Source organism: Cebus imitator, unplaced genomic scaffold (assembly GCF_001604975.1).
Source record: "Cebus imitator isolate Cc_AM_T3 unplaced genomic scaffold, Cebus_imitator-1.0 Scaffold237, whole genome shotgun sequence".
Classification (NCBI taxonomy): domain Eukaryota; kingdom Metazoa; phylum Chordata; class Mammalia; order Primates; family Cebidae; genus Cebus; species Cebus imitator.
Genome location: NW_016107552.1, coordinates 934779 through 948485, shown reverse-complemented (window position 1 = coordinate 948485; position 13707 = coordinate 934779). Strand labels below are relative to the sequence as shown.

Here is a 13707-nt window from a genome sequence, read left to right as displayed (position 1 = left end):
TCTTTCTTTCTTTCTTTCTTTCTTTCTTTCTTTCTTTCTTTCTTTCTTTCTTGTTTCTTACTTTCCTTCCTTCTTTCTTTCTTTCTTGTCTTGTTCTGTCACCCAGGCTGGAGTGCAGTGGTGCGATCTTGGCTCACTACCTCTACTTCCCAGGTTCAAGTGATTCTTGTGCCTCAGCCTCCTGAGTAGCTGGGGCACACCACCTCACCCAGCTAATTTTTGTATTTTTAGTAGAGATGGGATTTCAACATGTTGGTCAGGCTGGTCTCAAACTCCTGGCCTCAAGTGATCCGCCAATGTCAGTCTCCCAAAGTACTGGGATTACAGGCATGAGCCCCCCGCCTGGCCATACTGGGAGCTTTTAAAATCCCCAGTGCCTGGCCACATCTCAGATCAATTGCATGAGAATGTCCAGGGAAGGAGCCCAGAAATCTGCATTTTCTTAAATTCCTGCAGATGATTTCAATGCACAGTGAAGATTGAGAACCGATGAGCCAGGAATGCTCAGACCAGTGGTTCTCAAAGTAGAGATCCCAAACCAGCAGCAGCAGCATCACCTGGGAGCTTGTCAGAAATACAGATTCCTGGACCCCAATCCAGATCTATTGAATCAAACACTCGTGAGGTGCGCCCAGACATCTGCGTTGTCACAAGCTCTCCAAGAGCTCCTGATGCTTGCACAAATTTGGGGGCTACTGAGCTGGACATTGGCAGGGTAGGAAACATATATTCATCCTCCCAGTCATTCCCTCACTTCACCAACTGCTCATGCTTCCAGCATACAGTATCCCTGCTATGAGCCAAGCGTTGTGCCACATTTTAGGCATCCGGTGATAGAACAGAGGCGAATTTTGCATTCAAAGAGTTTGCAGTCCCCATGTGGAATTTTCCAGATAGTAGAACCAAAGATGGTCTTCAACGTAGAAAAGGATTTGAGCTGAGCCTTCCAATGACAGCCTCAGTTCCTCTCTTTTCTCTGCCTGTGTGCATCCAGCCTGAGCACCTCGCATCCCTGCAAAGGAATCCACGTGTGTGCATGATCTCACTCGCCAACATTCATTCAGCAGAGGCTTCATTCCACATCTACACAGCTCCAGGCTCTGTGATAGAAGCTAGAGATTGAGGAAGGCCCAAGTCTCCCAAATTACACACTCCAGAGTTGAGCAGAACAGGTGAGAATAGAAGAGGATTCAGAGCAGAATGCTCTTGTTGGATGCTCACCCATGCCAGATGGCAGCATGGGTCTTCCCAGTCTGGCCAGACCTGAATACTGCCCAGTTTCCTTCTCATGTACAGAGGCAGAAAAATGTAGCAATCAGAACTATAGGCTCTGTCCCCCCACAGCCTGGCTTTATACCTGGCTCTGAGGCTTACTAGCTGGATGGCCTTGAGCAAGTTATCTTATTTTTTCATGTCTCACTTACTTGATCTGTAAATTGGGAATAAACACAGCACCAGCCTCATTGCATTGTGGCGAGAATTAAATGAGAATTGGAAATCTTAGAACAGCGTCTGGCGTGTAAGAATTATTCGTTGTACTAATCACAAACATTACTCTTGAAAAAGTTGCTTGAAAATAAAATCCATTTTAAAAACAGATTGCTTTTCACATGTACTGGAGATCTTGCTTCTTCAGTGATTACTGTAGGGGATCCATTTTATAAAAGGAATAGCTTGAGTCACCATATGTTGAATTTGCTTAAAATGAAGTAAACATGTCACCTGCTTCTGAGAATGGCAGAAAGGGAGCTTGGCTAGGAAGTGTGGCAGGATTATTATGAAACTCTCATCTCAGAAGGTTCCGGAAATCCCTTGAAGTCTCTGATTTTGCAACCATGCTGGTCTGTCTTCTTTCCTTCCTTTCCGCTGATAGTTCTCCCAATCCTGGGAAATAAAAAGATGTTTTAACTGAGAGCTAGTAAGGGGCAACACATCCTTTCCTCTTCATATCTCAGTATGGGAAATATTAAGAACCTCTATGAATCCACAAGCCACCCTTGCTCTGAAAATGGTTTCCCTGTATATTTCTTTCCACTTCCTGTCTCATAGGAAGTGGCCACCTCCTGTCTTGTGGAATCACAGCCAAGGTGCTTTGCCCAAAATCACTCATCTCTTCAAAGTCCCTGGCATGAGCTACCCATCATTGTCTTACGCCCAGTGACCCAGGACCACCAATGAGCATCTGGGCCCAAGAGATGATCTCAAACTTTTCACAATTATTTCAGGTATCAACAGGATGGAAATAAGGCCAAAAGCTATGCTGAGATTCCACCATCGAGATCCCAAAAGGAGGATTCTCTTTCCCAGCATTTCTTGCCAAGGATGATCTCAGATTCATCTGTTTCCATTCACAGTGAGCAAAGGCCTCGATTTTAATAAGGGTGTGGCTCTGTCTCTCCCTCTTCTGTTCCTGAAATTTGGCTGGGTGGGGACTCTGAGGGTCAGAACTGGGGTGAATCCAAAGAAAAGCGTCTTCACCTTGGCAGCCTACCTACAAGGGTTTGGGCATCTCTCTTTGAGGCTCTGCTCCCACACAGTTCCCTGTCCTGTGGACCTCTGCCTACCCCATCTCCATGAATTCACTTTTTAAAATGTTGAACATTTATTTTGAGACTAGAGAGTTGGATAAGACACGGCTCTGTCTCATGGAGCTCACATCTGGAACACAGGATGGGGGCAAGTAGACAAATGCACAGGCAGTTAAACATGGCTGCAAGAAGCATGGCATCTGGGGAAAAGAGTGCTTAAAAGCATAAGGAAGGGGTATTTAACAGCCTGGGAGAATCTGTGATTAAAAGGTACACAGACTGAGAGAGGGTTGTCCAGCATCCTTGTTGGAAACTTAACCTGCACCCTTCAGCCTTATTAACTCAGTATACTCAGCTGTAGGTATCTTTGAGTCTTAAGGATTGTTCTAGAGATCTACAGGGTAGTCTGGAAGTGCCAAGGAATTCTCCTGCCCCAATCCAAAGCAGCACTTAGCTAGTGTCTTTTGGAAGGTGGTGTATCAATACCCCAGCTCCCTCACTCCACAGGTGGGATAACTTCTGAAGCTTGGGTTTTAGAGTTTTCTAGAATTTGTCTGCTGGAGTAAACTCCAGTACCCACAGTGATAACTGGCTTTATGACATACCCTTTATTGGCCAGATCATTTCTCCCACTCCCCTCTTGGGGCCCCTGGAATCTCCTCCCCCAAAACATGTCTTGCCCCTAGTTCCTTATCTCAAAGTCTGCTTCCGGGGAAATTCAAACTAAGACAGTTTTTGAGGAGGAGAGCAATGTGGTCAGGTTTGGTTTTCTAAAGAAGGGCCACTCGTTTTGTCCCTGTGGTTGGAAAGAGTCTCTGAGTTGGACAATTACGAGTTACATTTTCATGTCTCAGAGTAGACAAGAGATAGAAGACAGCCAGTTATGATATTCCCAGATGGTTATAGGACATGGACCATTCTTCCAGACCTGGAAATGCTAACAGTGTTTCATGACCACAGCCCTGATCAGCTTGAATCACCCTTCCTCACACCCACTTCAAATACCTGTGCGGAAAGACTAAATCTGGCTAAAGGTGACACAACCTACCCCCACCCGTGTGTTCATGCCGGCACTCAATAGGAAAACAGGGCCAGGTGTGGTGGCTCATGCCTGTAATCCCAGCACTTTGGGAGGCCAAGGTGGGTGGATCACCTGAGGTCAGGAGTTCAGGACCAGCCTGCCCAACATGGTGAAACCCCATCTCTACTAAAAATACAAAAAAAAAAACAAAAAAAATTAGCTGACCCTGGTGATGGGTGCCCATAATCCCATCTACTTGGGAGGCTGAGGCAGGAGAATCGCTTGACCTCAGGAGGCAGAGGCTGCAGTGAGCCAAGATTGTGCCACTGCACTCTAGCCTGGGTGAAAAGAAGAAAGAAAGAAAACAGAAGAAAAGGGCACTGCATGCTGGAAGGTGCCCTAAGATAGGACGGCACAGAGGGGGTCTCCTAAACTACACGATCTTTCTTCCAGACCCTTCCTTCCAGGCTGTCGTCATGAAACAGTATTAGCATTTCTCCTAACGCATCCTGCAGAGCTCCAGTATTTTCAGAGCCCCAACTTTGTGTAACCACAGTTGCACCTCTGGCTACTTTTCAAAGTCCAAGGATAACCTAGACCAGCCAGATGCTTCCAGGTCCTGCCAATAACTAGGCCCAGCTTTGGAAGGAAGGATGAGGTCAGGATGCTCCCGTCCCTGCTGGCTCCCAGAGAGCATTCCTCTCCTCCCCTAAGCCTCACAACTCCCAGGAGCAGATTCTACAGATGGAAGCCCCGAGGTCCAGGGAGGTTACAGGACTCACCCAGGGTTGCTCTGCTTGGTGGGTGCAGGATTCAGGGCCAGGAGGACCCACACCCCAGGCACCTGGTCTGGTATATTTTCAGGCCCAGAGATGGGGAGTGACCTGTCCAAGGGGACTTCTGACAAAGGATGAATGAAACAGAGCATTCATTGAATACCTATTGCATGTCGTAGGCTGACAGTGGCCAGGTCCACATGGTCCCCAGCTGCTGTGTTCTCCAGAGGGATGATCAGATTTGTCTCAAGTGTCTTTTACATGGCCAATTGCCATGCATGTCTCATAATTCAAAAGGAGAAATTAACATTTAATAGAAAAGAAAAAAGAGATGGAGGAAAAAGGGAGGAGAGGAAGGAAGGAAGGAAGGACGGAAGAAAGGAAGGAAGGAAGAGGAGGGGAGGGGAGGGGAGGGAAGGAGGGAGGGAGGGAAGGGAGAGAAAGAAGAGAGGGAGGGAGAAAAGAAGAAAGGAAGGGATACAGGGAGAAAGGAGAGAAGGAAGGAAGGAAGGAGGGGGGAAGGAAAGAAGGAAGGAAGGAAGAGAGGAAGGGAGGGAGGGAAGGGAGGGAGGGTGACAAGGGAGGGAGGGAGGGTGACAATCCTCAGAAGGCCTGCTCCTCAGGGACATGAAGTGGAATATGAATGCCGACTTTTAACCCTGGTTCCAACTCCTGAGTGCTTTACGCCAGGCAGCAAGGTTCTCAACGTCCCAGTGCCTCAGTGTTCTGATTTATTTGATGGAAGCCTGCCTCATCTATTCGTGTATTGCATTCTTAAACAGAGAAAACCACAACAGGGAAGATAGCAATACTAATAACATCCAGCAGAGCATGCTGCGTGCCCAGCCCTGTTCCTGATGCTCCCCAACCTTGGTTCCTTGGATGCTCAGAACAGCCCTCGGAGCAGACAGAGGCTGCCCCGCTCACACACAGAAAAACCGAGACACAAGTGGTCAAGTTACTTGTGCAGGGCCACCGGGCTGGGGATGGGCAGAGCTGGAGTGTGTGGAGACAGGGTCGGGGTTTGTCACCCCTGTGCTGGTGCCGCTCTGCCTCTGCACTCCAGCCAGGCCTCAGCTGATGGGGACATCACAGCTGCATGGGAGAACATTCACACCGTGACGCTGGGGACACAGCAGGAGGTGCCACCTGTTCCTTTCGTGGCCCACTGGCTTTCGGTCCCATCATAATCTGCCTCCTGAATCCGCAACCTTCTCTGTGCCTGCTGAGCATTCTCTTAATTTAACCAAAGCCTCGCCCTGTCCCCGTTAGGACGACCACTCCTAACAGGAGTCCCCTGCCTGTGAAGGCCAACCAGTCTGGGCTCAGCACCCCATTATCATTCTGCCACTTTCCAAAGGAAATTATAAGCACTTTGTGTCAACCCTCGTCCGTCCCCAGCAGCCGCTCCGCAGGAAAGCGATTGAGGTCAGAGAAGGCAGACAGCCTACCCATCACGCCCGCCACGGCCATTCCTCATGCAGTGACATGCAATCTCCTGCCAAGGGTCACCTCTGGGGAAGCGATTCCTTCAAGCCCAGAACAAGTGCCAAATTGCAGCTTTGCCGAATAATCATGTGGAACACATCGAAAATAGCCGTCTCGGTAATAAATGCTTAACCAAAGCAGCCCCTTCCTCCGACTTAACCAGGAGCATATTTACTGTAAATATATTAACCTATTCACGCTGCAGTACAGGGCCCAGGAGTCCGCTTCCCAGGCAGCAAAGAGCAAAGCCCCGTCGGGCTGGGAAGGAGCAAGCAGCAAAGGCGAGGACTGTGTCCGCCAGGAAAAGGAAGAGGCAGGAAAAGGCGCCCTGGACAGGGAGCCTCCCGCACGCCCCACCCGACGGAGGAGTGGAGAGAAGGGGACTTGGCATTCTGCATCTTGCCGTCACCTCTGTGCCCCACGGAGTCTGTGAATTAAGACTGGCTCCAAAAGAAGTGGCCTTTGTGTTTCTCCTTCATCTCCTGCTCACATGGGAAGTCCATAGGGTGACAGCTCCGAACTCCACAGGATGAATCAGGGTCAGGGGAGAGGAGGGGAAGAAAGGAGAGAGAGAAAGGGCAGAGAGACAGAGGGGAGGGTGATGGTGGGAGACAGAAATATGGATGAGAAATGGGGAAGAATCAAGACGATGACTAGAAGCCTGAAAGCAAGAGAAAGCAATCTAAGATGAGGAAAAGAGCACAGCAGAAAGAAAACATTCTGGAGGAGAGAGGAGGGGCAGAGAGGGAACAAGGCGGAGGTGGCAAGACGGAGATTCAGAGGGCACGGTCACCTCTGGAAGGCCGGGTTTTGTTTCCACTGGGAAGAAAAAATGTTCTTTGTTATCGAAAGCCTTGAGTGACACCAGCAGCTCCTCCCACCCCTCTGTAACACACCAGCACCCAGGCTGGTGTGCACATACACAGGCACATTATAGTGTGCACATGCACGCACGCATGCACACATTTGTATGCACACAGACATATGCATGCACACACATATGCTCATTCCTGTGCACATACACACTAACATGTGCACATACTCAAGGTACACATATATCCACATGCACCACACATACATGCAGCACATGCAGCACACACACACATCACATGCACCACACAGACACACATACATCACATGTACCACACATACACACATACATGTGCATGCACATACTTATGTGCACACACACATACACACATATACACACACCTAAAGGTACACACATGCATGCACACATTCACACATGCACACATTCATACTTGCACAGTCGTGTGTACACACACATACTCAGATGCGCCCATTCACATGCACACGCTCATGTGCACACACACTCACATGCCCTCATATATGCACATATATGCACACATGCATGCATGCACACACACATCACAGACAGACACACAGTCATCTGCATCCACACACACACTCCTGCAGCCCACCCTGCTGTGAACCTTCTCCAGTCCCAGAATACAGAGAGCAATATGTGGTCTGAGCCAAAGGAAACAGACCAAAGCCAGCCTGGGTCTTGGTGTGGGGGTGAAGAGGAAAGAGATCCGGACGACGCAGCCCAGGTCAGGGGCCCTGAGAGGACCAGCAATGCAATTGAAATGGGAACGAACCGTAGAACCCACTGTGAAGCTGCAGCCCCCTGGACCTGGGCCTCCATTCACCCTGTCTCAGGCTGCATTCTTAATTTTTTTTTTTTTTTTAAGTGGAGCTTTGCTCTTGTTGCCCAGGATGGAGTGCAGTTACCTGGGCGTGGTGGCACGTGCCTGTAATCCCAGCTATTCCAGAGGCTGAGGCAGGAGAATTGCTTGAACCTGGAGTGGAGGTTGCAGTGAGCTGAGATCGTGCCATTGCACTTCAGGCTGTGCTCTTAATCTGGCCATGGCCCCAGCTACCTAGACAGAGTCAGACACTGGCTCCAAGACCAGAGAAACCCCAGCAAAGGGCAGCCAGTTTCTGGGCAGAGTGAAGCCACCGGCTCCCTCTGGCTTGCAGCTTCTCCTTTCTGAAGTGGGTGGGCAGTTTTTGGCCAACCTTTTGCCTCGTTCTCTCCAGCCGCCCCTGCTAACTCCCAGTAATTTGCCAAAATTAACAGATTTATGGCAGCACGTTGGTTTGGATCAACTTTTCGTATGTACTTTGCAAGAGAAAAACATTTTCTTCTCCCCGACTTACTGTTTGCCCATTAATACGCTCCACATTCACTGGTGCCTAATGACTGTTCAAATTTTCTCTGTTCATAGAGAATGTTCTTGTTGTGATTAAGGGTGCCAGGGTGCTTGCAAGTACAAACACACCAAAGCCATAAAAAGGGCAATTAATTCTTTAAAAAAAATGCAAGAGAGTGGGAGAGATTAGATGCTCTGTTTACAGAAGAGCAAGAAAGAAAACAGATATTTCTAAGAAGTGTCCTTCCAGGACAGCAATGTCTCCAGTAAACCACTGGAAAAGATGTTGAAACATGAATGTTCATGGAAAATGCTGTCCAGCAGACATTTGGTTATTCAGCGACCATGTGTCAACTACTCATTATGGGTCTGGCTCTGGGATAATTCGTAAAGGAAGGCACAGGGTGTGGGTGAAGTGAACATCTGGGCCAGGACTGAAATCCCAGCTCTAGATAAGTCATCCCTTGCCTCTGAACCTCAGTTTACCCATCTGAAAAATAGGAGATGGAAATCCCAAGGGTGGCTATCAAAATTTAAGAGGGACGTGTGTATCAAGGGCTTTGTTTGCTGCTGGCACATAGTAGGTGTACAAGAACTGCCTGGTTCATCATTCGTTCATGCTCCTGAACAAGTCAGTGGCCATTTTAATGGCTTTGGTGTGTTTGTACTTGCAAGCACCCTGGCACCCTCAATCACAGCGGCAGCACTGTCTAACACCAGAGTACCTTCTCTGGGCCATGCCATGGGTCTGGGTTTAGAAGTTATAACTCCGAGAAAGGCAAGTTTCTGCACATGTACAGCTCACGATCCAACCGTGGGAGACAGAAGCTACTAAACATCTGCAATGGGGATGTGTCCAGTAGTGATAAATGCTTAAAGGGAAATCGAACAAATTAAGAGACGAGATAAGGCCCTGCTGGGCTGTGTTAGATGATGTCATCAGGGGCCTGGGGAGGCAGGCCAGTGAGGTGACGTGTGCAGACACGTGAGTCGGGTGTTGATATCTTCCTCCATCCCTCTCATCTTTCTGAAAAGTATGCTTAGGAAGCCCTGGCAAAGGACGGCGGCAAGTTGGCCTGTGCTCTAGCACTTGCTGCATGTTGTGAGAACTCTTAAAACAAAGGCCAGGACACACCCAGTGAGTGTTTCCCTTCCAGATAAGAAAAATATCCTGAGCACCTGCTATGCGCCAAGCGTTGTGCTCAGTAGTACGGGCGCAACTGCAGGGAAACCAGACGTGGTGCCTCCCTGCCTCCTGGCATTTAGAGCCTAGACGGAGGGCTGTAAATAACTACAGGCGCCATGATTATTTCATCCCAAACTGTGGCTGGTGTTGTCGGGAAGGAGCAGCAATCTTCGAGACCCGGGGGGGTGGGGGGGGTCCTGTTGGAGCAGACACCAGCAGAGGGATCCTCCCAGGAAGTGACAATGAAACTTGAAAAGGTAAGTAGGAGGTAGGGAGGGAGCGGAGGGTGAAAGAGGGAACAGTGTTTCCGATGGAGGGAACAACATGTGTGATTGCCAGGGCAGTAGGAAAACGCGTGGGCTTTGAAGTAAGGACTCGGGTTCAAATCCCAGCCCCACCACCTTCCACCTGTGTGACCTCGGCCAGGTAACTTAGGGTCTCATTCATAAAGTGAACTCAAGAAGACTCCCTTGTCTTGTCCTGAGGGCCTGTGTGAGAAGAATGTTAGCGGAGTGAAGTCCTAAAGCAAGGTTGGTTTCTTGTAAAACTGTCAGGTCAGGAGACAGGATGGCCTTGGGACAATGGTCAAGACATCTGGCTTCTGGTCCCTGTTCTGTCATTTTGACCCCCTCTGACGACCCTCCATTTCCCCCATTATAAAGTAAAGGGGTTCCATTCTCTGTTGTAGGAAAGTAACACGAAATCCACAGAATAAATATGTATCGAGGGCAGATGTTCATCCAGTAACAGCCCTACCCCTCCCCGTGGCTGGCTGCAGATTCCCTCATGGCCAAGACTCATCCTGTCTTATTGGGTTTCTCAGAATCAGATCACTTCTGCCTTCTGCAAAGGAGTCCTTGCCTCCTTCCCGGTCACCTCCTATCCTGCTGTGTTCCCATCAGCGGCTATGCCTTTGGTCAGCTCTGTGGGGTCCCTCTCCTCCTGACAACAGGACACGCCTAGAGCCACTCTTCTGCCCTGCATGCCCTCCCTAGGACACCTCATTCAGCTCACAGGTTCAATGCCATGTGGGTGTCGCCAGCCCCAATGTCTATGACCAGCCTCCCATGCCCACCTGCCTCCTCTTCATCTCCCTTGATGTCTAAACGACACCCAGACTTAACACCATCAAAAGCCAGACCCTGATTCCCACCTGACCCTCCCACACAACTTACTCCACCTGCACGGTTGTCCCCTATTGCAGCCTAAGATGGCACCACCCTCCTACTTGTTCAGAAAAAAGACCCGGCAGTCATCCTGGACTCCTCTCTCCATTCCACTCCAGATACAGCCAGCTCTGTTGCTTCCAACATCATCGCTCATACAGAGTCCACGAAATTCTCACCACCTCCCCAGCCACCACCCAAGTCCGGGCCACCTGCACCTCTCACCTCCAAATGTCCCCAGGCTTTCTGTGCCACTCTCCATCGTGGACTCTGCAAGTTAAAATGTATGTCAGGTCACATCCCTCCTCTGCTGGAGACACCCTCACCCGCATCCCATCTCCCTCAGAGGAAAAAGCCCAAGTTTCCACCTCTCACCCCACTCTGGTCCACACGGTGGCCTCAGGGCCTTTGCACTTCCCAGTCCCTTGGCCTGGGTTGCTCTTTCCCACATGCTACTCCCTTCCCTCTTCCCATCCCAGCTGTCACCTTAGGGAGGGCTTCCTGCCACTCCATGTAATAAGACAACACTACCTTCTCTGTCTCTCTCTTTCTCTCTTCTGTCTCTCTCTCTCTCTCTCTCTCTCCTCTCTTTCTCTCTCTCTCTCTCCCTTCCTCCCCTGCCCCATTCGAGAAGGCGAGCTCCTTGAGGCAGAGATCTTCGTCTGGTTTGTTTGGGGTTGATGGGGACACACAGTACATATTTGTTGAATGAATGATTTCTGTGACTCAAGTAATTATTCATTCACTAGCTGTTCGACCTCAGAAAGAAGACAATGGACTCTTTCTGGTGAGACCCAGAGCACCCCGCCTGCAAGGAGCCCAATCTTCCCTGAACCAGGACCCTGCCTAGAGGCTGACAGGAGAAGAGGGAGTAAGAACGGTGCTCCAGACCGAGCTCACTGGAAGCCCAGCTCAGCCACTGCCTCGCTGTGTCATCTTGGGCTTTCACTGCAGGTACCTGAGACTGTTTGCTCGCCCATAACATTGGAACGTGTTATGGATTAAATTGCTTCCCCCCAAAATATGTTGAGGTCTTAACTGCTGGAAAGGTGACCTGCGTTGGAAAGGGGCCTTTGCAGGTGTCATGAGTGAAGGTGAAGTCACACTGGCGTAGGCTGGGCCCTAAATCCAATGGCTGTTATTTTTCTAAGAAGAGGGAAATTTGGACACAGACACACAAAGAGGAACAACCAGCGTGTGAAGACAGAGGTAGAGATTGGAGTGAGGCGGCCACAAGCCAAGGAGACCACGGAGCTCCCAGAGGCCAGAAGAGGCAAGGGAGGCTCCTCCCCTAGAGGCTACAGAGGGAGCACAGCCCTGCCAGCATCTGGATTCAAGACTTCTGGCCTTCAGAACTGGGAAAGAATACATGTCTGCTGTTCCAAGCCCCCTCGTGCATGGTGCTTTGTCACAGTGGTCCTGGGACTAGTACAGAATAATAACCTCTACCTTCCCTGAGGACTGCTGGTACGCAGGGCTCCCAGAGGGCCAGGTCCTAACTGACCCTCCTCCAATGTCCTGCAGCCACCACTGATGCGCTGGAAGCCACTTCTGCTGGCCTTGATGAAGGGAAGGAAGCAGATGAGAAAGACGGTGTATGTGAGTCTCATTGAATCTATAGTCCACCGTAGAGAGAGGGCATTGTCCCCAAGATCTGAGCCCACAGTGGCCCCTTAAGGTCAGGTCTTCTCACCTGAGCAGAGGCCAGTAGCTTAGAGGAATGGCAACCACTGAACGGGCGCCCTGAGCACTCCACTTAAGCCTCCACTCCAGAGCCTCAGAGCTGCCAGCTTCTTCTCCCTGATCCCCCAGCAGAAATGTAGCCACATTCTCCATCAGATCCTTCTAAAGAAATCCCCTCCCTCCACTCCCCTGCTTTCCACCTGCAACTGTCTCTGCCCACTGGTACTCGGACCCAAGAGCTAATTGCAGGAGCTTCATCTTAAAGGAAACCACAAACACGCTCTCGCCCACGTTTTACGACTTTATAACTCACCAAATAAACCTGATTCCTATAACCATAAAACAAAGCCGAAATGAGTTGGACATGTACCAGCGAGGGGAAGCAGGAGGCGGGTGGAGATTGCCAGAGGGGGCTTTCAGCTGCGGAGTCACAGCTTTCTGTGTGGATGTCGGCATCACAGTCTTGCAGAAACTTAATATTCCAATCAGCACCCAAGCAAGGCATTAGAAGCCAAGGAGTGCATGAGTGCCCCCATAGCTGGGGGAATATTACTCACCAGGTCATGGTCGGCTGCATAAAATACAACCCTCATATATCATTATAACTGCCAGCCAACGACAGTTATAATTGAGACGGCAATAACTAGGAGAGAGTTCTTTAATTTAACATCCAATTATTACAAGTTATCACTTCTTAATAAATGTAATATAACAGACAATCAATGTTGCATGCGACGGCCCAGACTGCAATGGGATGGGAAATTTATATCCTGGGGAAAAAAATATACTCTGTGTAGTGTGTGTGCGTGTGCGTGCATGTGTGTGCATGTGTGTGCGTGCGTGTGTGTGTGTGCGTTTCAGCCTTTCTGAAGTCTGCAGTGGCTGTGATAAGCATTGCAAGACTCCAGCTATAAATAGCTGAGCCTGTCTCAATAGCTGCCATTGCCGCATTTGCATATGTACAATAACTCCAGGCCAAAGGAGAGGAAAGAGTAAGAAGGGAAAAAAGATCTCTTCTCCCTGGTGCAGGCTCTGAGAAACAGCAAGAGGAAGGAAGTAGGGCCCCCTGGCCCAGCAGGCACCAAAGCCCAGGGAGGCAGCTGGGGATATCACCCCAAACCTAACTTGGCAGGGCAATTTCTTTTTAAATAATTTTTTTTTGATGTAGGATATATATATATGCAGAAAAGTGAACACATCGTGAGTATGCAACTTGATGGTATTTTACTAGGTCTATAGCACCCAAGGATTCAGCCCTCAGGTTAATAAATATAAATTACCAGCACCCCAAAAACAGTTCTTAAGCCCCAGCACCTCCCTTGTTACACCACAAAGATAACTACTCTTTCCGCATTTTCAGCTCTATAGATTGCTTTCGCCTGGTTTTGAACTTTCCGTAAATGGACCCACACAGTATGATGTCTGTTATGTGTGGCTTCTTGGCTCAATATTATTTTTTGAGGTTCATGCCTGTTGTTGCATGCGGTGCTTGACAGCAGTTTGTTCATTTTTACTTCTAGATGATATTCCTCTGTGGGAACCTGTCACCGCTGACTCATCCACTCTGTCACTGGTGGACATTTGGGTAGTTTTTAGTTGGGGACTCTTACACATAGTGCTGTGATGAATATTCCTGTGTTTGTCTTTGGTGAACATATGTAGATGTTTCTATTGGGTGTGTC

At 49.3% G+C, this 13707-nt stretch overlaps 1 long non-coding RNA gene across 1 annotated transcript; it reads left to right on the top strand.

The window, feature by feature from the left end:
• The first annotated feature begins 7690 nt into the window (after positions 1-7690).
• LOC108282268 lies at positions 7691-11729 on the top strand. Its single transcript, XR_001816341.1, has 2 exons — positions 7691-9433; positions 11106-11729. It is a non-coding gene; the product is annotated as an uncharacterized LOC108282268 (long non-coding RNA).
• The last annotated feature ends 1978 nt before the right edge of the window (positions 11730-13707 follow it).